The sequence below is a fragment of the Symphalangus syndactylus genome, chromosome 1 (genome assembly GCF_028878055.3).
Source record: "Symphalangus syndactylus isolate Jambi chromosome 1, NHGRI_mSymSyn1-v2.1_pri, whole genome shotgun sequence".
Taxonomy (NCBI): Eukaryota; Metazoa; Chordata; class Mammalia; order Primates; family Hylobatidae; genus Symphalangus; species Symphalangus syndactylus.
This window is the reverse complement of record NC_072423.2, coordinates 167,586,143-167,613,847: the sequence shown is the minus strand read 5'-3', so window position 1 is coordinate 167,613,847 and position 27,705 is coordinate 167,586,143. Positions and strand designations below refer to the sequence as shown.

The following is a 27,705-nucleotide window of genomic DNA, read 5'->3' as shown; positions in this document are numbered from 1 at the left end:
TATAAGGGATGTGAAGGACCTCTTCAAGGAGAACTACAAACCACTGCTCAGCGAAATGAAAGAGGGTACAAACAAATGGAAGAACATTCCATGCTCATGGTTAGGAGGAATCAATATTGTGAAAATGGTCATCCTGCCCAAGGTAATTTATAGATTCAATGCCATTCCCATCAAGCTACCAATGACTTTCTTCACAGAATTGGAAAAAAACTACTTTAAAGTTCATATGGAACCAAAAAAGAGCCCGCATTGCCAAGACAATCCTAACACGGAAGAACAAAGCTGGAGACATCACACTACCTGTATTCAAACTATACTACAAGGCTACAGTTACCAAAACAGCATGGTACTGGTACCGAAACAGAGATATAAACCAATGGAATAGAACAGAGCCATCAGAAATAATACCACACATCTACAAGCATCTGATCTTTGACAAACCTGAGAAAAACAAGAAATGGGGAAAGGATTCTCTGTTTAATAATTGGTGCTGGGAAAACTGGCTAGTCATATGTAGAAAGCTGAAACTGGATCCCTTCCTTACACCTTATGCAAAAATTAATTCAAAATGAATTAAAGACTTAAATGTTAGACCTAAAACCATAAAAACTCTAGAAGAAAACCTAGGCAATACCATTCAGGACATAGGCATGGGCAAGGAATTCATGTCTAAAACACCAGAAGCAATGGCAAAAAAAAAGCCAAAATTGACAAATGGGATCTAATTAAACTAAAGAGCTTCTGCACAGCAAAAGAAACTGCCATCAGAGTGAACAGGCAACCTACGGAATGGGAGAAAATTTTTGCAATCTACTCATCTGACAAAGGGCTAATATCCAGAATCTACAATGAACTCAAACGAATTTATAAGAAAAACAAACAAAAAACCCCATCAACAACTGGGTGAAGAATATGAACAGACACTTCTAAAAAGAAGATATTTATGCAGTCAAAAGACAGAAGAAAAAATGCTCATCCTCACTGGCCATCAGAGAATTGCAATTCAAAACCACAATGAGTTTTTTTAAACTATCCAGAAATGATCCACCTTGCTTTGGAAATTGAGATTACACTTGCATGGATAGTAAAGATAACCAGGTTACAGAGTACTCTTTCTCGTTACTGGAAAGCAACTTCAACAAGGTCCCAATTAAATTTGAATCAAGTTATTAGCTTCTATGGTTATGGTGCCTTGAACATCCAAGTATAATCCAGTAACAGAGGAAGATATTAAACTAACAGGTCATGGTTGAGTCAAGTAATTAAAACCCTAGGCAGAGCAGGAGGGAACTTCAGAAGGGTTGTTACATCCCAGAAGAACAGTTCTGAAGTACCCTGGAGACCTTTCTAATAACATAGCAACTAACAGTTCATCTAGCAATGAGGTACCTGATAACCGCACGGTGAACGTCTTTATAATGAGCTTTCTTGGCATACCCTATCCTCTTTAATCACCTACAATATACCCTAAGATGAGATTTTAATAACAGAAATAGGCACTTACTCAACAATACATCACTATGACTATTTTTGTAACTTACTGGTACAGAATAGAGCCTACTTCTTTATGACTCCAGATTGTGTCATTGATTTATTGGGATGTCAGAATTTCAACGAGTTGGATTTTTTTTTTTTCTTTTTGAGACCGAGTCTCTCTCTGTTGCCCAGGCTGGAGTGCAGTGGTGTGATCTCCACTCACTGAAACCTCCGCCTCCTGGGTTCAAGTGATTCTCCTGCCTCAGCCTCCCCAGGAATTGGGACTGCAGGTGTACACCATCACACCTGGCTATTTTTTTTTTTTTTTTTTTTGGTAGAGACGGGGTTTCACCATGTTGGCCAGCCTGGTCTCAAACTCCTGACCTCAAGTGATCCACCCGCCTCAGCCTCCCAAAGTGCTGAGATTACAGGCGTGAGCCACTGCACCCGGTCAGAATTATTTTAAATCAAGATGCTTGCCCTGTGACCTCAAACAACTCAAGACATTGGTTCTAGCTATCCTGTAGTTTTCCCTTGATTAATATTCACTTATTGCTTATTAAGGAAGATGCAAATAAGCATGCTGTTCCCAGCAGAAAGCATCACTACATCAAAGGTAGAAAAAAGAATCCTCCTTGACTTATGAGGACTAAATAAGAGACAAAGCAGGTAAAGATTCCTTTGTACAAGCTGAGAAAATGAATCATAGTAATGAATGAATAAGCCTGAGACAAATCAAAACAGCAAAGTATGAGGAAATATTTGGGGTAAATCACATGATGCCAAGGCAGCTTATACTTACCATATCTCACATAATGAACAGTGAGTCCAATACACACTGCCAGGACGATCAGGGATATGAAGATGATGAGGCCGATGAACCAGGGCTCCCAACAAACTCTTTTCCTAGCCCTCACCACATCTGGCCTAAGGAAGAAAGTAAATAGATCGAGTATTTCAGAGCATGCAACACATCCACTCCTTAGACAAAACAGATATTTTTGGGGAATAAAGGACATTCAGTTGGAGGGTTGTGTACTGTCTGGGTTTAGAGCACACCCTGGTTCTAGGCTGCTGAGGCCAATCCTGATTCTGACTCCTGTTTCTGGGCAAGTAGTTTGACTTTTCTGTGCTTCAGTTTCCTCATCCATAAAAGGAAGATGATAATGATAGTACCTATTTCATAAGATTAGGGTTAGGGCTAACAATGCCTGACATGTAGAAAGTGCAATATTAAATGTTATCTATCACTTGTTGAGCCAGCCATGTACTTGATATAGAGTTAGACACTCAGGAGCTATAGAAATATTTTAAGCCTTTTCCCTAGCACTCTAGAATCTTAAATAGCCTTTGAAATGTGTTACAGCTTGAAGCATACCAGGTTTCACATAGAGTTGCTAATTCTATTCTTCTAATTTTCTGATCTATTACCAAACCAAACTTTGAGGATACATAGAACAGACAACCAGAGGCCGCTTCCTAAAGAACCTGAGGTTTTGAGCTAATATTTACCTCTAAGCTTTAATGATGCTACAGGAGGCTGGACACGGTGGCTCACGCCTGTAATCCCAGCACTTTGGGAGGTAGAGGAGGGCAGATCACGAGGTCAGGAGATCAAGACCATCCTGGCTAACACCGTGAAACCCCGTGTCTACTAAAAATACAAAAAAAATTATCCGGGTGTGGTGGTGGGCGCCTGTGGTCCCAGCTACTCGGGAGGCTGAGGCAGGAGAATGGCATGAACCCAGGAGGCAGAGCTTGCAGTGAGCTGAGATCGCGCCACTGAACTCCAGCCTGGGCAACAGAGCGAGAAATATTATGTGAAATAATAAGTCAGAGATGACTAAGGAGTTTGAATACGATACTCTTATTTTAGATTTCTTGAGGCATTTACTATGCCAGTGTGTGCTGTGCTTTTTTTTTTCTAGAGTGCTGTCTGCTACATGAGGACTTGAGGAAAACATGATATTCTCCTGGAGGAGTACTGGGTGTTGAATCAGAAAAAGGAGAATTCTAAGTGCAGCCCTTTCCATAACAGATCTGCGACTTGGACAAATCATTTAAACTTCGAGCTCAATTTCTCCTTGTATCAGTAAAGAGTGGGATAACCATTCCATCTAAAGCACTTTGGGACCTAAAATTAGATCATGAATGTGTAAACAGCAAAGCATTTTACAAAAAATACTTTTTGTTTACAAAAATCAAGAACACTCTGTTTCCTGATGATATAGGATCAGGAAGTGATGATATTATCATGTTGGCCCCTGTCACACCATCATTACATCCTGTCTCTGGCTGGACACAAAATAAACAGCATTGGCACAGAAGTCAATGGTGTTATCATCGCTATACAATCCTGTCCCTGGGAAAGGAACTGAGATGTAGTGGAAGGCTCCAGGGACTCTGCTTGTTCTCCTGCCTTGTTCCTGTGATTTTTCCACAGGGCCGTAACCAGGGAAGCTTTATCTTACTCTTCCCAACCTTTCCCATCTCCAGTTTTCCCTTGAGTAGAATTCCAAACACCTGTTCCTAGAATGGCAATTACTGCAATATAAAAAGTCTTCTCCACAATGAGGTTACGTTTTACCTGCAACAGTGCCTAAGAAACCCGCAAAACTGCCTCCTGTTCCTTCATCCCTGAATGCTTGCTATTAATCTGTTGCAGAAGAAAGGAGATGCCTGTAACAGACGTAAGCAAAACTTTGAGGGGGAATACGGGGAGAGGAGGGTTTCTCAACTAATATCAAAACATGTCGGATGAAGAATATGAATGTGTGCTTGTAGAAAACATGAAATCATCAAAAGTATATGATTGTTATGTAGAATTGTGAAATATTAGACGCGTTCTATTTGTTCTGCAGTAAGTTTTTTGTTTTTTGTTTTTTTTTTTTTGAGACGGAGTCTCGCTCTGTCGCCCAGGCTGGAGTGCAGTGGCGCGATCTCGGCTCACTGCAAGCTCCGCCTCCCAGGTTCACGCCATTCTCCTGCCTCAGCCTCTCCAAGTAGCTGGGACTACAGGCGCCCGCCACTACGCCAGGCTACAGTAAGTTTTAATCAATACAAAAATGTAGACACTGCATCCATTCTATTGATGAGGTAGGTTTCATGTATTAACATTAAAAAGGTTAATGATAAGTTTTAATTTTAAAAAGTTATAGAATAATATGCATTCCATGTTTCAGTTTTTATAAATAAAACTATATACATGTGTGCATAACAAAATATATAGAAGACACAACAAATATTTATTAGTAAGAAGCAGAATAACATATAAGCAAGAAATTTTAATTTTAATTTACGGTTTTGTTTGTTTTGTGGTGGATTTTTTAAGAATAACATTATGGCTTTTGAATTAAAAAAGAGAGAGAGAGACGTAGGACGTTCTTAAAATATGAAAAAAAAAAACTAAGGAAGATTATAGATGTATTTTCATGGAATTTACATCACTGCAGTGTCCAAGGTACCACTGTGATTCCTTTTCTGACCCCCACCTTCCCACATTACTCACAACTATTTTAGTGACTTGCTGTCCTGGTTGGATAGAAGAAGACAAAAGGGATAACATGGGACAAAGAAAAAAGAGAATCCAGTCAAAAATACTTTGAATAAACAATTAAGAGATTATATTTCTGAGCCCTGCCACCAACTCACTTATTATATAGTCTTGTACACACAGATTCAATTATCTGTCTTAATTTCTCCATGTGAAAAACAAGGATAATAAGTCCAGACCCCTCCTAACCTAATGAGCTAGGTAGAGATAAAAATGATAAGGCCGTTTGGTACTTTGAGCTCCCAAGTGGAAAAATCATTGTACAAATAACAAGGATGATAATTATCATCACCATTATTTTAATTATTCGTAATAGTGGTAGTGACCACATTACTAAGATGTTTGTCATTTGAAACATTATTTGTTCTTTTCCCAGTCTGTATAGCATTGTTTTTCAAACTGATTCACACTATTTTTTTAGCTTTTTTGAGATATAATTGACCCTATTTCTTAATTACTTTTTATTTTCTCAGTAAGTGATTCAATACTGAATTCCTTCAAATTAGACGTGAAAAAAGTATGCTCAAAGAAAGTAGTAAAGCGAAGGCTTAAATTTATTTTACCTATCAACAGACATTTGTATAATTAACCTCCTCCTGAACATACGTAAACACTTGTCCAGTCTTTATTTCCATCTATCAAAACTTATGTGCACCTATTCATGTAAAATCACCTTCAGATAGACTGAATTCTAATAGCTTTAGTAATATCAAATTGCCTTCTTTATATGATTTTCTTTTCAATCTGGAGACATGTATAATTAGTGACAAGTCAAGTGAATATAACAGTTAAAGTATGCTTATGTTTTTTAGCCCCGAATTACCAGAAAACAAGCAATATGTTTAGAGCTGCATTATTATTATCACTTATTAATGTGTCATTTTTAGAATAGTGCTAAAAAAGAAAAGCAGCAGCAACAGCAAAAAGACAAGGGGAAAAATGTACTAAAAGTAATAATGACAAGTCAAGGCTCAGTGTTTCAAAGAAAAATTTACCAGAAGAAGCCTCTTCACAGCAATACCACCAATCAATAGTGGGTCTTTTAAAAAAAGAAAAATTATACTTTAAGCTCTGGGGTACATGTGCAGAATGTGCAGGTTTGTTACATAGGTATACACGTGCCGTGGTGGTTTGCTGCACCCATCAACCCGTCATCTACATTACGTATTTCTCCTAATGCTATCCCTCCCCTAGCCCCCCACCGACTGACAGGCCCCAGTGTATGATGTTCCATTCCTTGTGTCCATGTGTTCTCATTGTTTAACTCCCACTCATGAGTGAGAACATGCAGTGCTTGGTTTTCTGTTCTTGTGTTAGTTTGCTGAGAATGATGGTTTCCAGCTTCATTCGTGTCCCTGCAAAGAACATGAACTCATCCTTTTTTATGGCTGCATAGTATTCCCTGGTGTATGTATGCCACATTTTCTTTATCCAGTCTATCATTGAAGAAGAAAGGAGATGCGTATAACAGACATCACTGATGGGCATTTAGGTTGGTTCCAAGTCTTTGCTATTGTGAATAGTGCCGCAATAAACATACGTGTGCGTGTGTCTTTAAAGCAGCATGATTTATATTCCTTCGGGTATATACTCAGTAATGGGATCGCTGGGTCAAACAGTATTTCTGGTTCTAGATCCCTGAGGAATCGCCACACTGTCTTCCACAATTGTTGAACTAATTTACACTCCAACCAACAGTGTAAAAATGTTCCTATTTCTCCACATCCTCTCCAGCATCTGTTGTTTCCTGACTTTTTAATGATCGCCATTCTAACTGGCATGAGATGGTATCTCATTGTGGTTTTGATTTGCATTTCTCTAATGACCAGTGATGATGAGCTTTTTTTCATGTTTGTTGGCTGCATAAATGTCTTCTTTTGAGAAGTGTCTGTTCATATCCTTTGCCTACATTTTTATGGGCTTGTTTTTTTCTTGTAAATTTAAGTTCTTTGTAGATTCTGCATATTAGCCCTTTCTCAGATAAACAGATTGCAAAAATTTTCTCCCATTCTTCCGGTTGCCTGTTCACTCTGATGATAGTTTCTTTTGCTGTGCAGAGGCTCTTTAGTTTAATTAGATCCCATTTGTCAATTTTGGCTTTTGTTGCCATTGCTTTTGGCATTTTAGTCATGAAGTCTTTGCCCATGCCTATGTCCTGAAGGGTATTGCCCGGGTTTTCTTCTAGGGTTTTTATGGTTTTAGGCCTTATGTTTAAGTCTCTAATCCATCTTGAGTTAATTTTTGTATAAGGTGTAAGGAAGAGGTCCACTTTCAGTTTTCTGCATATGACTAGCCAGTTTTCTCAACACCGTGTATTAAATAGGGAATCCTTTCCTCATTGCTTGTTTTTGTAAGGTTTGTCAAAGATCAGATGGTTGCAGATGTGTGGCATTATTTCTGAGGCCTCTGTTCTGTTCCATTGGTCTATATATCTGTTTTGGCATATGTTACGTATTTGACAGTAGCTTAGCTCTTAGGATTGTGCCTGCTTATCCTGTCAACAAAAGTATTTGAGATGTGTTTTACTTTGTGAAAAGCCCAAACCAGCAAGCATTGGTAACATCATTCATCCTTCTCACACTTTCTAGAACAAGACTAGAAAAATATGCACAGTAGAATTAAAAAAGAATATTATATATATGTACATGGATTATATATTTTCATTGCTGTTTTTTAAAGAATAAATACAAGCAAATTATTCCATATAAAATTACAAATAACATATTTCTGCCTTATACACTGGAAGACAAAACACATCTATAAGTATCTAATAGCATCATCCAGGCCCTTGGGCTGAATTACAATGTTCGCATTCCATACCATAATAATTACGGCTAGTTCTCATAGAGAAGTTACAAAACCCAGAGTTTAACTATTTCTATTTAACGAACCATAAAACTTAAGTGGCAGTATCTTTCCCCTTCCTTTAAAAGGAGGTTGTGAAGATTGCATATGATATCAACAGACTTTGTTAGATAGGTGTACTACATAAATATTAGTGGCAACTCAACAGTAAGGAAGGTCTCTGACCTCCACTGTGATTATCATCAAGGTCTTTATTAAGTTCACAGCTAGATATGGTACAGCACAGGTGACTACAAACTGATATTTCAGTTGACACTTGGCCTAATCTCTAGAAATTTGCAGCTACATACAGATAGGTGAGTTGCAAAAAAATTAAAGATATTATTAAGTAATTAGTTATGGGTTTATAGACTTAAATTAAGCTACTGAAGTTTGAATTCTACTGATATAATTGCTTTCTTCTCCTCAAACCCTTTTTAGTTCAAGATAATAAATTGGCGTTATCTGAGTCAGCAACTTTATACGCAACAATATCCCACAGCAAAGTTAATGAGGGATGCCATTGCAGACAATCATAGGGAATTCTACACACTTCAAAGTGTGAAAGAAAAATAAGAATTGACAAGCAGTGTGCTGATATCATGGCAAGTGTATCAGAAGAAAATGATTGGGAAACCTGAGATAGAGACACTCTTGTGGCTGCTGATAGATAGCTTGAGACTTTCAGAAACTACCGAATCTTCCTGTTGACATTGTCTAGATGACTCCAAGAAAGTTTGCATGATACAATGGAAGTAGATCTAAACTGGAAAACCAGTAACGTATGTCTTAGTGTTAGTTCAAACAGATGAGAAATCTGAGAGCATATTCCACATCACACGAGTTCTAGCATCCCCTGAGCCCCAACTTGTATGATGTTGAGAGCTCTCCTTTTCTTCACATGTTAAAAAATCAGTGGAAATTTAAATTGATCTAAATGTTCTTCAATTGCCAACCAAGCTAATGTTCCATGCCTCACATAACACAAAAATATTAAATATCCTAATTAAAATTCAGCATTTATTGCCGGGTGCGGTGGCTCATGCCTGTAATCCCAGCACTTTGGGAGGCCGAAGCGGGCGGATCACGAGGTCAGGAGATCGAGACCATGGTGAAACCCCGTCTCTAATAAAAATACAAAAAATTAGCCAGGCGTGGTGGTGGGCACCTGTAGTCCCAGCTACTCAGGGAGGCTGAGGCAGGAGAATGGCGGGAACCTGGGAGGCAGAGCTGGCAGTGAGCCGAGATTGCGCCACTCTACTCCAGCCTGGGCCACAGAGCAAGACTCCGTCTCAAAAAAAAAAAATTCAGCATTTATTAAACAATCAGACTTCAGGTAATTTTTCAAATGCCTCATTTTTCTGTTGACTACAATGTCAGATAATTTGAAATAATTTGCAGTCAAACTAAGAGACTACAAGTTATTTGAAACGATCTAAGTACCATACCTGAGAAAGCCAGACTTTGAAAATCATACTTTACTACTTGCTTTGAGAAGTTGGTTAAGGGGTACAAAAGTATGGATAGAAGGAATAAGTTCTACTATTCAGTACAGTAGGGAACTTTTAGTTAACAATATCTTGTTGTGAATTTCAAAACAGCTAGAAGAGAACTGTAATATTTCCAACACAAGATGGTGATAGACATCCCAGTTACGTTGATTTGATCATTACACATTGCATACAAGCATCAAAATATCACAGATACCCCCAAAATATGTATAACTACTACGCATCAATTTTTTAAAATCTCTAGACCCTGATTAAATTGTGCCTGAATGTGACAGTTGGGCCACATGCTAACAGCCTGTTGTGTCCTCTGGCTTGCTGTTTCCTTAGAAAGCACTCTAAACCATACACTAAGAATTCTTTAGACAATCTAGAAATTTCTACATGTAACAAAATTCTATCTGAATTAATTCAGCAATGAAGAGAAATTGAAAAATGTATAGACCTTGTCAATGTTTAAATAATTCTTCCAAAATGAAAAGTGAGTTTTCTTGATTAAAGAATTTTCTGCCTGAGTTACCGACCTGAAATATATGTAAGAATTCAGTTTTAATTTTTGGATGGTACACAAAATTTATGAAATTTTTATTATATACTCACCTTGACAATTATGTTCTAATATATTGGTATTTAATAATAACATAGTAAAATAAGCTCAGGTTCATATTAGAATAAAGTAGGATTTCTGTGCTAATTAATACCATAAAAATTATAAGAAATGCATTATTTTACCCAAAAGAACAAATACTTTTAGTTACCAATGTCCATGTGTTCACTTCATATCTATATACTGATGACTACAAAATCCACAACTGCAGCTCAGCTCACTTGCCTACACTTCAGAACTATATATTGACCAGCCTATGTTCATCACAATGGGCTATACCTCTTACCGTTCAAACTTAATACAGCTGTACTAGAAACTCCTAGACGCCTATCCCAAATATTTATTCTTTTTTTCCTAATAACAGAAACCTTGATCTTTGGTTAGGCACACAGCCACCAGAAAAATCAAATAATGCCCCTTGTCTGTAAGAGTCAGCATGTGAATACTTTCTTTCCCATGGAGTCTCTATTTTGTCAGCTAGAATTCTAATGTGCATTTCACAGTTAGAATACATATGTGCTGGTGGAAGCAAAGGTTGCCACAGTAGACCAGGATTTGGAAGACACATAACCAAGCTGGTAGAACAGCACAATAGTGGGAGCCTAGACTCCTGATTATTTTGTGAACCTCCCTACTAGCTCTTCCCTGCCTATCTCCAGAATTGTTTCGCATTAAACAGAACAAAATTCCATTTTATGTAATCCCCTGTTACTCTGGGTTTCCTGTCACTCATAGCTAAATCCAATACTATTATAATATGCAAAACAGATTGTTGCAATCAAGGGAAATTGCCATTTTCACATAATGATCTTTGGGAAAAGAGGACATGAAGACACATATTTACTAATTCTCTTGCGAATTCTGTATATATGAAAGATGGTAAACTATTTTAACTTAATTTTCTCTAGCAGCATAATTTTGAGATACAATTAATTATAATATTAATATATCAGAAGACCAAGGTTCTAGTCAAGAGCCTCCTTGTAACAAGCTCTATGACTTCAAGCAAATGACTTCCATTTTCTTGTTTAGTGGATAAAGACTTGGGCTTAGGCATCCAACAGCTTGGGATTAGTCCTAAGTGCCTGTTACTAGCTAGGTGGCAGTAGGAAAGTTACTCACCCTCTCTAAATCTACATTTCCCCACCGACAAATGGAGATAATGATAGGACCTAACTCAGAAGATTCTTCTGAAGATTACATAAAGTAACACAAGGCAGATGGTACCATGCCAGGCACACAGTAAATACACCAAAAAAGTTGGCCATTTTCATTACTTCCTCTTTCATAATGAAAAATTAGTTTTAAGGTGGGTTGAAAAATCCACCCAGATGCCTCACATATGCCTAAGGGAATAAAAGGAAGGTAGAGGAAGCTTCTAGCCTCTATCCCACTCCACCCACAGCAATTCTGCTCCAAACATCAAGGGTCTGCATTAAGCTTCCAGTGCAAAAAGGGATTCAACTAGTAAAGAAAACTTTAAGAAGCATTCCTCTTCGGACCCATACAATTCAGAGACTTGAGTCAGGCAGCTGCCAATTGTCCTACAGTTTAGTACAAGAATTCAGTGCCCTGTTTTTAAAAGGCCAAATATAGCTTTATTGTTGAATCAAATAATGTATCCCCAAATGCCTAATAATGACTTGAATGTACTGTATAATTAAAAGATTGCTTTGAAATACTTTTAAAGTGTTCATTTATTATCTTTGGTATTTTCTGAATTAGGAAAGTTGAAACACTAAGATAAAGTAATTTTTTGAAAGCCAAGGTAAGTTATCTGTGCTTCACCAAAGAAGCACTTCTGATCCCAGAATCATGACCTGGCAGAAGACAGGACTAGAAAGCACAGGGCTGATGTGAGAACAGGTGTGCTCGGATTCCAGCTCTACCAGTCATTTAGCAGACACTTGGAAGTCTCAGTCTTCCTAATTTTTGGTTTCCCTAGCTGTAAAGTCACGGTAATATTAAAATTATCTGATTCTCAGGGTTGTAAAGTACTAAATGAGAAAACATATGTTGAAATTATATATGTAGCATATTTATGTCAAATAATATTTTTATTTTTACATTATGTACCCTCCCTAAATTTTACTACCAGTGACCTGACAAGATTTAATGTGAAGTAACTAATTTTAAATGGGCCATATATTTTCATACAAGCTTAAATGGGAATAGTAATAAAAATAACAATAATACGTCTTGGGTCACGTAGTCACCAGTGTTAATTTAACTCTTCTATTTGACTGTATTCACATCAGTATACAGGTGAAGTGGGAGGACGCACTCTATCTCTGTCTTGACTGACTCATCCATTCCTGTGGCCACAAGAAAATTATCTCATCTTTGAGCATTTTGTTCCCTTCCTTTAGAGAATGCAGAGAACAATGCTTCCTATCCGCTGGACTTAGAGGTCTACTTCAAAGATCATCCATAACAATGTTTCTTGAAAATGTAAATTTTTCATCTTTTAAGACAGTAAGTCAGTTCAATCAAAGTAGTAAAAGAACCACTTAGGCAGACAAAGGAGACATTGTGAGGGTGGTATAGCATTGTGATTAAGAGCATAGGCTTTGAAGTCAGATTGACCCTGGTTAACCATCAGTTCTGCCTTTTATTATTACCCCTGGGCAAAAAAAAATAATTACCTGTCTGAGCCTCATGTTTCTCATCTGTGAAATGAGTATGATAATATAACCATAGGTTGATATAAAGTTTAAATGCATACGATGTTTTAAGACAGTAGTTGGCAGATAGTACATGTGAAACTAAAGACAGCAATTATTATTTTGTCCTGCACTGACTCACAGTTCAACTTTAAACAAATTGCTAAATCCCTCTGTGTCTGCTTTTGCAGCTTCAAAACAGAGATATCATCTGACATCTTCAGATAAAAGGTTGCAAAATAGAATTTAAATATGCCTGTATGGTACTTTGGATCCCCCTAAGATTAGTTCTATCATCTTAGAATTACAATTCTAAAAATCTCAGAAATTGCCCTACCACACAGGCCATGTGTGTACATGGGAGAAGAAGGTTGGGCTCACAGGTTCCGGAATGACTCAGTGTTTCTGCAGCCCATTTTTCTTTCTCAACCTCTTAAAACCTTCCTTCTCTCTAATCCAGTCATTTTAAACCTATTAAAACCTGAAAATGTGAAAGTATTCTTCACAGTTCGTATCTATTGTCTTCAATGAGAGCAGATCCAAAGGAGTGCACTTGAAGAACTTCTCTGTGCAGTTTCTCTAAACTCTAACCGTGGGAGAGCCATAAAACAAGCCAGAGAACCCATTTCACCTCTTACCCTTCCAGAAGACCTGCTTCACGACTGTTCAATCTACCTTATTCACAAGCACTAAAACCATCAGGCATACTTGTAAATCTCAGTGCTAATACGGAAACACACGATACTGTTATTTTTCATATTTTTCTGGATTGTTTCTATTTATTTTCTCTTTAAGTTGAAGCAATGACATATTTTTGGAGGAAAGCAGACAATGACAGAACAACAAAGATTCATTAAGCAGACAGCTACTGCAGACCAGTGAATTAGTTCCATGAAATGTTGCCTTAAGATACACATGATTTTCACAATATAGCAAATGTAATCCTTTTTAGAAAACAGAGATGATGTAGTTAAAGTGCTATAGGCTGATCACCTTTGAAACAGTGCAGAAAAGATGAATCACTGCTTAATTAGTTTAAATACAAAGTCGGTTGCATTAGGGCAGGCAGTGCATTTTTCAAAATGTTTTTAAAACTTATAAATGGAAGTAAAATTATACCTCCACACTTCTTTCCTCAGCATAAATGTGCATGATTTCATATTAGTCTTTACATCTTCTGGTTTTTTAAATCTATGCACCGACATTTTCTCCATGTGTGGGTTTATTTTCTATTTCTCTGTTGCCATCTATTTTCTCTGTAAACTTTCCAAAGATTCTACTTTTAGCTTCCTACACATGGTAGACAATATGTTATAGGGAAAAAAGTATAGATTTTAAAATCAGAAAGATCAGGGTTAGATTCTAGATTCAACACTTACTAACCGCCTAGACAATCTGAGCCACAGGTATTTCATCTTTCAAAAGGAATGAAAGCAATAACCACTTATCAAAGCATTATCAAAATTTAATGAAATTGCATTTTATAAGATACACAATATATAGTAGATGCTCAACAGATAGTCTCTTCCACACAGGACTCAGTATGCAATGAGAACACACTAGAAGTTGTTATATGGATCAGGGCTGATCCTAGTTGAAGGAGAAGTATGAGCACATGTTAAATACTTACAGAACAATCACATAGCACCTCTGGGCCTAAGCCTCAAAGGAGTTTCCCTTCAGTATCCCTACTGACTGTCACAGGGTAACACTGCTAGATTAATTTTATACCATGGTTTTTCCTGTAAACAAATAGATTTTTATGATCCAAATAAAGTCATCCTCCTTATCAGACACAAATTAACCAAAAAATGTCTATGTTCTCCCCTCTCAGTTTCCCATCCTTCCTGAAATTATCCTCTCTTTCTTAATCATCACCATGTTGCATAAATGAGTACTTTTCTCCCTTGAAGGGAAAGGTGACTGGGAAAGAGCACCTCCCATTAAGATGTAATTACACCAATTTAAATAAAACAAAGAATACTTTTAACAAATGGCCTATTTCATTTATGGTTTAATTTCTTTCAGACTTACACATTTCTTTTGCTTTTTCTATGTCTTTACACTATTAGTGCTTGTCAAACTTTAGGGGAAATAAGAATTACATTGTGTAAATGTTTTAAATATGATTTCCATGTCTCAACCAGAGATTCATTAGAATTTCTGGGATGAGAGATGGACTTTCCTATTTTTAATAAGCTCTGTAATGCACGGGTCTATGGACCACACTTTTAGAGACAGTGCTTACCCTATTAAGTAAAAATTAAAGTTGTCCATTTTGTCTCATTTGAATATTACTCATTTCACCTTCAGCCATCTCAATATGTGTGAATGTCAATGCCTATAAATTCAGTCTGCTTATTTTTACTTCTCAGTGGTTGCTGATAAATATAGTTAGTATACACCCCTATCACCAATAAGTATATTTAATGGATACGTTCTTCTCTTCCCAAATCTGTTTTCTATAAGCTTATGCCTGATAAAGTTTTCTTTAACTTTCTGTTGTGTGTTTATAAAATTCATGTGTTGATCTCTTCATGCTCAAAGAATAGTCCAAAATAAGAGTTTGGAGAAAATGGCAGTACAAGAAGAATAATGTTTACCCAGTTTAAATTTTTTCCTGCCCTTAAATTCTATAAAAAAAAAAAAATTGATTCTTATTCAGGTAGAGTCAGGGAGAAGGCGATCCAAAATCTGACTATTTAATAAAATTCCCCACCTGTTTCTTATATTCTTTCTGAGTTAAAACAAATGACCTTAAAAAGAAATTGTCTGCTTATATCCTAGGATTTCAATTATCCCTCTTCCTCGATAACACTCCTGTTGGAACATTTACGACAGCAAATTTGAATAATAAACTTAATCCCTTTTTGCTCTAGTACATGCTCTTAACATTTTATCTCATCTAGACCCACTCAAACATAGATGTGCTTCATCTGTTATACAATCTTCAGATCAGAAAGATGTATTTGTTTGTTGGATGTTTAGTTTTGGATTTTGTTTTTTTCCTTGAGAGATTACTTGCATCTATTCTGCAGCAGGAATTTTAAAAATAGGCACATCTTTTGCTTCAAATTAGACACTACACTCAGAAAAGTTGACTCCAGTATTCCCACATTATACCTCTTCTACACATTTATAACCAAATTCCAAATATCTGACATATACCATAGATAAGGCTTGGAATCTATTTAGTATGTTAAGTTTATTGGAAGCTTTCTTGAAGCACTGTTTTCTATAGTAAAGTTAATGAGAAAAAGAGAATAGGGTACAAAACCATCATTGGTCGTAAAGAAATACTTGCGAAAGGCAGGGAGCCTTAATAAGCCTGACAAAATTTTTAGTATCCGTAGCTTTCAGTTGCTTCATGGATATGTACAGAAGAGTATTAAACTTCTAATAACAAGTATGTAGAACTTTCAACTGATGAAATAACCTGTTTTTCCATGTTAAATGAAGACCACAGATTTCATTCAAAGTTTAACATTTTCAAACTGTTCTCAAAGTAAAAACTAATAAAAAATGATAGGTCAATATGTGAATCAGAGAAAAGAAACTTCCATCAGAAGATAAAATTATTTTCAAAGACAAAACTAGTACCCCAAAACCTTGTTACTGATTAGTTCCTAACTTTGAAAGAAAACCTCATAAAGATCATGACTTATCTTTGGAGAAGTTGACTATGACCAGGCGTATCAGTGGATTTATTTTTTAAGTCAGGCTATAATAATTTAGTCATATTATTTTCTTCAGTTGTTTCTGATTCTTTCAAGACATCTAGAATTTTTGAATTTTTAACTACTTACAGAAATAAACATATTTTATCTGCATTATTTCAGACTTTTTTTCATGTACACTTTCTAAAATAAAAGTATTTCTCCATAAGACAAACAAAGCCCAACCTAAAAATATGTTATATCTTTCTTGAAACATATGGGCAAAAGAACTAAAAGACAGCCGTCAAACACCATGTACCTTTACATTGTGTAGAAACCTTCTAAAAGTAACAGGAAAACACTGGGATACAACACGAGAGGACAGGAAACACTAATGCAGAAAGAATAGAAGTCTTTTTCTTGACATAATTCTATGTAAAATCTCAAAAATATGTTTCTATATTTAAAAAAATAATAAACTGTAGATCTACACATTCCTTGGTGTGGCTCATGCTGTTTTAATCTAAAAGTTACCTTAAGACTTCTAGAAAGAAAAAGAAACTCACCGATACATCATTGCCGACCAGCAATGAAGAGTCCTGCGAAGATTGAGGTCTACATCCAAGTGTGTGCATCCAGCTCTATCAGTGACTTTGTGGGCTGAATTGAAGTGAGGAAATAAGTCACTGATGATCTCAACAGAACCAGTCTGACGAGTCTTCGCTGGTGTAGTGGGGACTATATGTGACGAGCAGGACAAGGACAAATTTTTCAGGGAGCAAGAGCAAAAACTAATTTATAAGCACTTCCTAGGAGTGGGAACTTAAAAACTATGTCTTAAGATAATTTATTTTAACTGTTAGTGTAAATCAGATTTTTAGAAAAGTCAGATATATAAATTTGGAAAGAAATGTTAAAACTATCTTGCTTGACTTTCTCTTGTTTCCAGAGAAGAAACTGAGGTTTAATTAAGTTAAATGACTTGGTCAAAAACCAAATAGGTATTAAACTGCCAAGCCAGGACTGACATTAATATTTTTTAAACTAGCCTGACACATTTTGCATTCGATTATGTACATAATAAAAGTTTCCCTTTGGTTTTAACTATGTTAGCCATTGAAAATACATTGGAGATTAGAAAAGCCTTAATATTTTTAAATTATGTGGCATCATTCTTCTAGAAAAATCAGGTAGTTTGCAAATGTCAACTCACCCTTGAGACATTATATTTCTTTCATTATAGTGGAGACAGGCATATCAGCTCACACTGAGTCCCTACTGTCTTATTTCTGGGATGTAAGTAACATTTTTTTTTATGTGTGCTCACATACTATGCAAATATCTGTGTGTTTGTGTTAGGTATAATCTCTAAATTGCTTTCCCTAATCCTCACAAAACAGAGTAGGTGTTTCTCCTCTGTGCCTTGATGGTATCATAATACTTACCTCATTATACTAGAATTTTTTATTAATTGTATCTCAACTCCACAAGGTTGTGAATTCTTAACAGACTGAAACCCTGTTCCTAGCATATTCAGCCTTTCTAAAATATGCATAAAAAGAATGAGTAGAGGGCGGATTGCAAGGAAACGAGGAGAAAAAGAGGGGGGATAACCCATCCTAAAAATCACCTTTAAAAATATTGTTTAATTTCATTCCTTCTGTAGTGTGGGTTAAAAAAGGCAGTCAGGTCAAATAAGAATGATAACACAGGGTGAACACCCACTGTGACATTAGGAGTAATACCTCCTTAGGATATAAAAAACACTGTCACAGAGTATACACACGAGGGGTCCACCCACTGTGATATTAGAAGCAATATCTCCCTATAATATGAAGAACAATATCACAGGGTGATTTCATTCCGGATGTTGGTAATAAAACAATGATAAACATTAAGATTAATAACTAATATTAAAAATGGCATTAATAGTAATAATTCTAATCATGCATAATCCTCTCTTTAAAATAATCATTAATGATTAATAACGTTATACTATGAATTAATATTAGCATTGATAGTTATTAATGAGACTGATGTTTAATAATTCACAATATTATGACTCCTAATACCGCAGGAGGTGTACACCTGCCTGTGATATTGTTCCTAATATCCAGGGATGGAGAGCATGATATTAGTTTTAATATCGCAGTAGGTGTACACTCACCCTGTGACACTGATCCTAATATCCAGCGGGTAGAGTATGACATGACTGCAACATAGCAATGAATGTACAGCCACCCGGTGATATTGCTCCTAAGATTCACAGAAGAAGCGTATGACGTTACTCCCAATATCGCAGGGAGTGTCCACCCCTTTTGTGATATTGTTCCTAGTATCCCGAGGGGGAGAGGATGATAATAATTCCAGCATCGCAGGCTGTGTTCACCCACTCTGTGATATTGTTATTAATATCGCAGGGAGTAGAAACACCCCTGTGATACTGTTGTTAATCTTCAGGGAGGAAGAAGATGATGTTACTCGAATACAGACGGGTGTACGTCCTCTGTAGAAAGCCGGTGTACACCCGTCTGTGCAATAGTTTATAATTTCCAGAGGGGAAGATGATATTAGTCACAATATGGTAAACAGGCTGTGAGTCCACCGCGGGTCCTAAGAGCCAGGGGGGCAGAGGGGCTGGCTCTCAGTCCCCACCTCGCGGGGGGCGCCTCGCCCCCCTGCCTCTCCCGCCCTGCATATTACGAAAAATATCACAGAGTGGGTGTACACCTCCTGCGATATGGGGGGTAATATCATCTTGTCTTCTTTTGGGTAATAGGAACAATATCACACGGGTTTGTACACTTTCTCTGATATTGGGAGTAATATCAACCTCTCTGCCTTGGAATATTAAGAACAATGTCACAGAATGGATGTACACCCCCTGCGATATTGGGAGTAATAGCAGCCTCTCCTCTCCGTGGATGTTCGGAGTCATATCCCAGGGTGGCTGTATACCTCCTGCTGTATGCACCCTATTTGTAATCTTTTATCCCTCGCCCCCCTCCCTATTAAATAATAGACAAAAAATAATGGGTTTAGAATAAATGAGTTCAAACAAATTTTCAAACATATGTGGGAAAATTGGAATCAGTTTCTGAGGAAAAGCAAAAAACTCAACAGAAATGCTCATAAAGCATCATCCCTTCATGCCTAGAGCTGCCAGGACACCAGAACACCAAAATCAGCTAGGGAAATTTTGTAGAAGTCCTAGATGTACTAGTTGTTCTGTGAATACACAGAGATGTAATTATAACTGTTACCTGCATGTAGAGTAAAGATGAGAAGGGATTGGTCATGGTGGCAGCTACCTCAGGTGTTACAAGGCAGACGTGGTTCCAGGACAGTATGTGTCAGGGCAGAGGGGTCCTCGGAGGCTATTAGAAGCTGGTCATGGCACAGACATTGTAAGTCACATGGTCTCATTACTTTCAATGACGAAAGCAAAATTGCTTTTGCATCAGCCTAATACAACGGCCTGGCAAGAGCACAGGAAACGTCCCTGTGGTGTTAGATGGAGACCTCTGATGCAGCACAATTCCTTCATCCCCTTCTCCAAAACTCCCTCTTCCAATTCCACTGAAGAGAAAATCTGATGCAAATCTGGCGTAAGCAGGCTCTGATATATCTGCCACTATAGATAGTAGAGGTGACTCACAAATCCAAGCCTATTAAATACATCACTAACAAATTATATGTTTAATTTTTTTTTGAAATTAGGGATCATGATGTGAAAGTTATCAGAATCAAAACTGTCACTAATGTTTAAAAGGAAAAGAAAACACCTGGACAAATAGATTCAGAGAAGGCCTTGAAGAGAGGGTTCTCATGCTTCTAGGCCTGATAACAAAAACTATCACAAAATACCACAAAAACCACAACCTTGCACAAAGACCATAGCAACCTTACACAAAATACACTTCTGTGAGGACATCTATCCAGCAACCACCTACCCAACCTTCAACTGACATCGACCTTGTTGTTGATCTGTATAGTTGAAGATAACTATATCGAAACAATTACATAAGCCTCTTCATTTTTCCTTTATTTGTTTCTACTCCCCCATGCTTCCAGGTTGATCGTTTTTCTGTTAAAGACCTTGTCTTCCTTCACCATTTGAATCTACATAGTTTCTTTTCTCAGGCATGTTCCCATTGCAATGTCCTCCTCCCTAAGGTGTGTCTTTTTGCATCAGAGAGCCTTTCTCTGTTTTCTAGGTTTACAATGAGAAGGGCTCTAAAGCATTTTTGTAAAATTTTTACTGTCTTCTTAGGAACAAATCACTGACTTACAGTATTCATATTGACTTATTTACATTTCTGGGGATGAGGAATTAAAGAGTTCACAAATTTTCTTCTTGAGAAGATCCAAGTTTTCACGTGAGCAAAACTGAATATGTAAATTGATATGTAAATTATGCTGCAGAAAATATAGTCAAATGTTTACTTGTATTTAATTTGTTTCACATGAATATTGCATATGTGAGATAATATACTAAGAAATTATCACATTTAATGAAATGCTTTAATCAAATTCCCGATTGAATTTTTGATATCAATATCTTTTTCTTTGTTTAATCCATCTTTAGAATGAACAGGGCTGTCTAGGCCAAAGTCCTCACTTCTATCTACATTGTCTGAGTTACAGAACTTTTTGAATTTATTATGTTGTCACAGGAAGTTTCCTATTGCTTGTTTAAAGGAGTCTCTCTCAATATGATGCAGAATCCAAAAGCCCTGAAAGGCGTATATCCTGAGTTTCTGTTACCGGAGCCAAAGGTTGCCAATTTCTTGTAGATCCTGCTACAGTTAAACTTCATTTAAGTAATCATTAAAAGCTGCATTTATTCCCTCACTTGAAATTTTGATCTCACACTATTAGGACTAATTCCCTAAGTCTTTGCTAAGTAATGTTCCTCCTTTTCTTGTAGCTTCACTCTGATGATCTCTATATGCAACATCAATTGACATAAAGTACATTCAGGGCAAGAGAGTTTCCTTAAATATTACTTCGTTATTCAAAATAATCACAAAAGCACTCATCGTGGGAAAACTTGTGAGGATTCATATATAGGGAAATACTTTTTCTGAGGCATAATTCTGTAAAGAAATTCACCTTAATTTGAATATATATGGGAAAATAACCTTGTTCACTAGTAGCCTATATTCACTGTTTTCTTCCCTCATAGACCAGCCAGTTCACTATTATTCTCCAAATGATGTGTGCCTCAGTAGAGTCTAGGCTATCTGCATACCTAATTTTTCCCACAAATTACTGTTTTGAATTGCACTGAATTCAATTCAAGGGGATGTCATTTATAAAGAGTGCAAATATATACTGCACAAGGGATCTTAGAAATCATATGCATGGTTTCATCCATAAGCTCATATGAGCGTGCAATGTCAACTTTTTTCATGTTTTTTTTAAACCCACTTAAATTCTATTTTAAGCCACCATCTGTCTGTGCTCTTAGGGCAGTTAGCCTTAAATCATTTTAAGATGCTCCACCTCTAAGTACTGTGATAGTGATAGAGATGTCACCAGTCAGGTGTCCTATGAAACCGACTCGGAGTTGGAGATTTGCATGCAAGGAAGTTGAAATGGATATTCCCAACACCTGCGAAGAGTGAAAGCAATAGGATTGGGCAGAGCAGGAAGCTGGCTGGAATTCAATCACTATCATGGCCGCAGCCCGCTCTACAGGGATCTTGGTGAGTTTACCTAATGAGCTCAAATTGGAGCAAGCAAGCCAGGCCATTATATTTCTGTACCAAGCAGTTCTCGGATGTGGGATGCCTTGAGAAGGGACATGAACTTGGATGAAGGAACTTTGCTGTGAGTGTTGTTGCCAGGAGTCAGCTGTCAACACTCCCAGGAGACGGGGAATTATGCTTTAGTCACTGAGGTGGCACCTAGTGCCAGACCACAGCCTTGTTAAACAGAGCAGGTGGCACCTAGTGCCAGACCACAGCCTTGTTAAACAGAGCCAGAATTTGGAGGATGGATGGTGGGTTTAACATTTGGGGCTTGACATCTTGTCCCCACAAGCTGCTGCTGGCCTATTCCTTGTCCATTTCTGTGTGGCCTGTTTAGGCCCACCGGCTTCCTGCTTCTTCTTTACTATATCTGGAATGCAAAAATCTACTCGTAATTTGGCCCATTTGCCCTTCTGCTTAGACATATCCTTGTAGCTATTTTTTTTAAAGATGACTATGCCTTCTAGAATATTTCTAAGAAACTGCCTAAGTCACCACTGCTACCAAGAGGCCTTTGCTTTTTCCTCTTCTTAACTATGAGAAAGGAAGGTAGGAGTGTAGGGAGTATTTTCTAACCTGGAAAAAAGTCATTTTACCCTATATAATTTTTGTTAGCGAATTCCTTCTTTGCACTTACTCCACAGTCTTTCCAAATTCTCCCAAATGCTCAAACTTTTAAAAAACAAAAGACAGAAATGATAGCAGGTTATTATTTTTTCCACCAAACCTTTTCTTTCTATTCCTTTACGTCAATGAGCTTAGAATAACTGCTCCTGGAACTGGGAAAGGGACTTGGGAAAAGAAAGAAAAAAAAAGCTCTCAAAGTTTAACATCACAAAACATTATAGTCACTGTTATTTTATATTTATTTATTTATTCATTTATTTATTTATTTATTTTTGAGATGGAATCTTGTTCTGCCACCAGGCTGGGGTGCAGTGGTGCAATCTCAGCTCACTGCAACCTCCGCGTCTTGGGTTCAAGCGATTCTCCTGCCTCAGCCTTCTGAGTAGCTGGGACTACAGGCGCCGCCACCACACCCAGCTAATTTTTGTATTTTTAGTAGAGATGGGTTTCACCGTGTTAGCCAGGATGGTCTCGATCTCCTGACCTTGTGATCCACCCGCCTCGGCCTCCCAAGGTGCTGGGATTATAGGCGTGAGCCACCGCGCGTGGCGTTGTTTTGTAATTTTTATATCATATATCCCCTGCGTTAGACCAAGAGCTTGTAAAAGCCAGAAGACATACACCATTTGTAGTTCAATTAGAGACGTTTACTGATAAAACTGATTCTTCCATCTGAGGGTGGTATTTGTAGTTACAGTAATATAGATGACAATCTAAGTTATGTTCTATAAACTGTGTCACTGACATCTCAATCTACAGCTAACTTTAATTTTTTAGAAGCAGAGGAGTGGGTTGTATAGGTTTAGAAATACATCCATCAAGCTAGTTAAGTGAGATGGATTCAAACCTTCAACTCACTGGAATATTTACCAAATTGACTATTCATTCTCTAAAGGAGCCATATAAACAAGGTACTTTCTAAAATTCAAAATTATGTAAGGTTTTATTTCCTTTTTATGCTGTTATGAATTGGATTGTAGAGGTTATAAGGTGAAATAAGATTACTTTTACAGTAAAACATACAACACATTGTCACAAGAGGGCAGCCTTTGAACATGAATTGCTTCTCAGGCATCCTTGAAATTTTGAGAGTTACTTTAATTCACACAACTAAATAATAAAACACTACAGAGGATCTAAGAAGATACTTTGACTTATGCATATTGTTACTTTTTTATTACTGCTAGTGGAAGATGTAATCTATAAGGAAGGCAAGGGCTGAATTTGTTTTATGTAAAAAGACAAATTTCTTTGGGTTGTAGCTTTCAAACATCAAGATAGTAGGTCAATGTCTAGATGAGTGTATCAAAGTTCTCACACTAGCACATGTAAATCCACCTCTTATCTACCCAAAATTCTAACCAAGCAAAGGCAAAGTGGAAGAACCAGACAAATGTAAGTGCCTAGGATACATAAATGCCACTGGAGTTTTTAATTTTCAACCTCCCAAGTTTCACTAAGAGACATGTTATTTGGAGAGGTTGCTAAAGTGTAATTGCATGGTGTCTCTGTGTACGGTTGGTCTGGAGTTCTCTCTGTCCAGTGGTTGCCCTCAACTGGTTAGAGCCACTTCTATAAAGATCATGCTTATGTCCCTGGAGCAGTCCACAGCACTATCAATGTCTGACCTCCACCTTGTTCCAATTAAGATTTCTGTACTTACTGAATTGGAAAACATACAGGTGTTTTCTGCCTGGTCACTTGTGGTTTTACAACACTCTCCCCCTCCCCACTGCTGCCCCAGGTGATTTTGATGCCAGCCAAAGTGTGAGAACTACTGGCAGCTGCTGGCAGAGAGCAACAAAGGCCCAAACCCTCTGCGCGATTTCAAGACACGTATCTGCTTTTCAGCTATATGTCACAGCTGAGCCCACGCCTCCTCCCTCAGCACTTGCAGGCTATGCTGTCCAGCCTGTGTCCAGGATCAGTCCTGATGTAAGGCACGTGGGGTTTAAGGAGTTCTCTCTTCAGTCTTGTTTCTGCACCATCTCTGAGAGTTATATTCTAGTTGTAATCATGGGGCTTCCTCCTTTTGTTTCCAGTCCCATGCTCGTTTTCTCTAACACATTCTACCTTGTAATAACCTAAATCTTCTGGTGGGCAAGCTTCTTCCACAATCCAATTTGTGTTTATGAGTTCCTGCTTTGGGGATTGGCTTCGTAATCCAGGTATTGCTACTGCCTTGAATGCGGAGACTGCATCCTTCTGTCTGGATTTCTTGAGTTTCTGGATCGTAAACCTTATTAGGGCCCCTTTTTCCTAGAATTGGAGCCTCTACTTTGTTCTTGCTACTTTAGTTCACCCAGAAAGCGCGATCTCTGCCTAAATCTCAAAGTGTTGGCTAGTTTAAATATCCTTTTGTAAGACTTTTGTCTTCCTGTGGGGTGATTTTTTCATCTTACATACAATTGCTAATCCTTTTATCTTGAATGTAATTGAAATAATTTAATCTGTGTTACCAGCAACAAGAACCCCTTTTATGAGATGGAGAAGGCAGGTCAGTCTCATAACATGTGTCCCCCTCTGTGTGTTGAATTTATGTCAGAGCCAGGCTCTTTCCTACCTGATGTCTCTCACCAAATTCCAGTGTTTATGTCCTAGGAGGTGCCCAATAAATTCTAGAGTTGATACAAGCTGTAATTTTAGAGAAATTCAATTAAGTTGCTTAATTTAAGCAAAAGTTGAAAAAATCTTTATTTTCTCAAGAATTACTTTCTCTAGTTATAGAATTTGGAGTTGACAGGTTTTTTTTTTTATTTTGAAGGTATGGTTTCATTGCTTTTTAAACTGTCATTTCTGATGACAGGTCATCTGTCTATTTGTTTCCATGTATGTACATTATTTTTCTCCCTCATTTTAGCTACTTCCAAGATTTACTCTTTTTTTGCCCAGTGGTTTGACTATGATATGTCTGCATTTGGTTCTTTGTTTTTATTCTGTTCTTTGAGTTTCTTAAACCTGTAAGTTGATATATGCTGACAATTAGGAAAACTTTTGGTCTTTACTTTTTCAAACAGCTTTTTCTGTCTCATTTTCTCCTTCTCTACTCTTTGTAGGACTCCAATTATATTAGTTCTAGACTGGCCCTATTTTTATTATTTTTCTTCCTCTGTGTTCTTAACTGTATTGGGAAATTGTTCTTGATCTGTTTTTAAGTTCACTGATAGTTTTTTTCTGCCATCTTTAATTTACTGGTATTTGCGTACGATGTCATTTTTATATAAGATATTCTGTCCCTCAGTTCTAAAATTTGTCCCATTATTTCTTTATCGTTTTTACTTCTCTGTTGAGATTCTCCATATATTCACTCTTATGACCGTCTATTCCTTAAATCCTTGAATATGCTTACAATAGCTTATTTTAAATTTCTTATCTTCTAATCCCAGCGTGTGGGCCATTTCAATGTCTTAATCCATTGTTTACTTTTTTTCTTATGCGTCATATTTTCCTGGTTCTATGTCTAGACAGGTTAAACTATATGTTAGATTATGTGGATGATATTTTGTAGAGATAGGTTCTTTTATTTTCCTTTGAAGAGCGACTCTTTTCTAATATTAGTCTTCTTTGTGTAGAGAAAAACCAAATTTTTACTCCTGAGCTATATGCAATGGTTGAAATATCTGCTCTGTACTAGCAATTTAGCTGTTGTTTTCTGCTGGATTCTATGGAGTCTCTTTTTATCAATGTGAAATGTAGCAGCCGTCATATATCTGAATGAAGTTTAAGTGCTGATTTTAGATTTTTACTCTGTGACATTCTCCTTTGTGACTTTCACTTGTGTGAGATTTCCTCCCATGTCACTCAAATTTCCCAGTTCTTCTTTTCTGTCAGCCTGGAACTCTGTGCTCTTATTCCTCAAGCTAGTAAAACTCACTGCTTTACTCGTAGACATGCAATTTTGCACAGACCAGGGAGTGTCATCAGGTGTGAAGCTGCATTGATGCAAATTTAAATCATTGCAATTTTTCTTTATTCAATGGTTAAAAACTTTATCAGTGGTCAAATATTCTACTATTTCTGCCTATTTTCTGTTTCTTATTACCATCAAATGTGTATTTATTTTTTTTAGAGTTTATAGTTTTTTTTTTCCCTGCATTTGAGTTAGACATGAGCTACTACCACATTTTGTAATTCAAGCTTTTTGTCTAACAGTGTTTTAAAAAACTCTTTCTTTGGAGGGAATTCTCAAATTTCTAAATACTCTACAAACATTAGGATTGGGGCTCAAATTCCCAGTTTCCCTTGTAGCCAGATGTGCGTATGAAACATGGCCTCAGCTAATTAAGCATACCCGCATATTTGAAAGTAAGAAAAGTGTTAAGAGGAACTATAGATATCATTTTAGTTGATGCAAGGATGGAAAAAAAAAATAACCAACTTTCACTGGTGAACTTTGTCTTCAATTCTTGTTTTCCTGTGGGAAGTGGCTAATTTTCTGGCCTAGAGGTGTAATTGGTGTGTTGGTAACAATTGATTTGATGATAACCTGCGTTCATCTTTTTTAAAATTGCTGACCCACCATTGTTTCTGGTCCTGTTTTATACTTATGCAGTGTATAATCTCTCATGCAAAATTTAGTTCTTTGTTTCTCAGCTTAAACTGGATTTTGATGAGCAGTTTTCACCTTCAAATGAAAGAAACGGCTTCGGTTGATGTTACACAAAAATAACAACAAGAGAGCATTAAAGAAATACGTTTGTCACCTTGTGACATTACATAAATGAAACTTTGAAAATTCAACAATTCTGCTTTATAAGAAAATAGAAAGTTTCTACTGTTTTTCTTTATTTTCAAAGCTATATCATTAAATGAAATTTCTGCCTCATGGAAGATTTTTAGAACTATGTAACAATAACATACAGACCATTAGGAGAGAAATGAATAAAGACGGAAAGAAGTAGGCACTGTGTGGTCACGTAGATGGCGCACAGTTGTGTGCCTGGAGCCCTAATACATTTTACCATGGAATTTATACAATAAATGTTAGTTTCCTGTGAACCTGGTAATCAATATGA

At 37.0% G+C, this 27,705-nt stretch overlaps 1 long non-coding RNA gene across 1 annotated transcript; it reads right to left on the bottom strand.

The window, feature by feature from the left end:
• Window positions 1–6,284: 6,284 nt before the first annotated feature.
• Window positions 6,285–17,045, bottom strand: LOC134732224 (uncharacterized). The gene is made up of 2 exons (XR_010115178.1): window positions 16,874–17,045; window positions 6,285–7,523 (listed from the first exon to the last, which is right to left on the bottom strand). It is a non-coding gene; the product is annotated as an uncharacterized lncRNA (long non-coding RNA).
• Window positions 17,046–27,705: the final 10,660 nt, after the last annotated feature.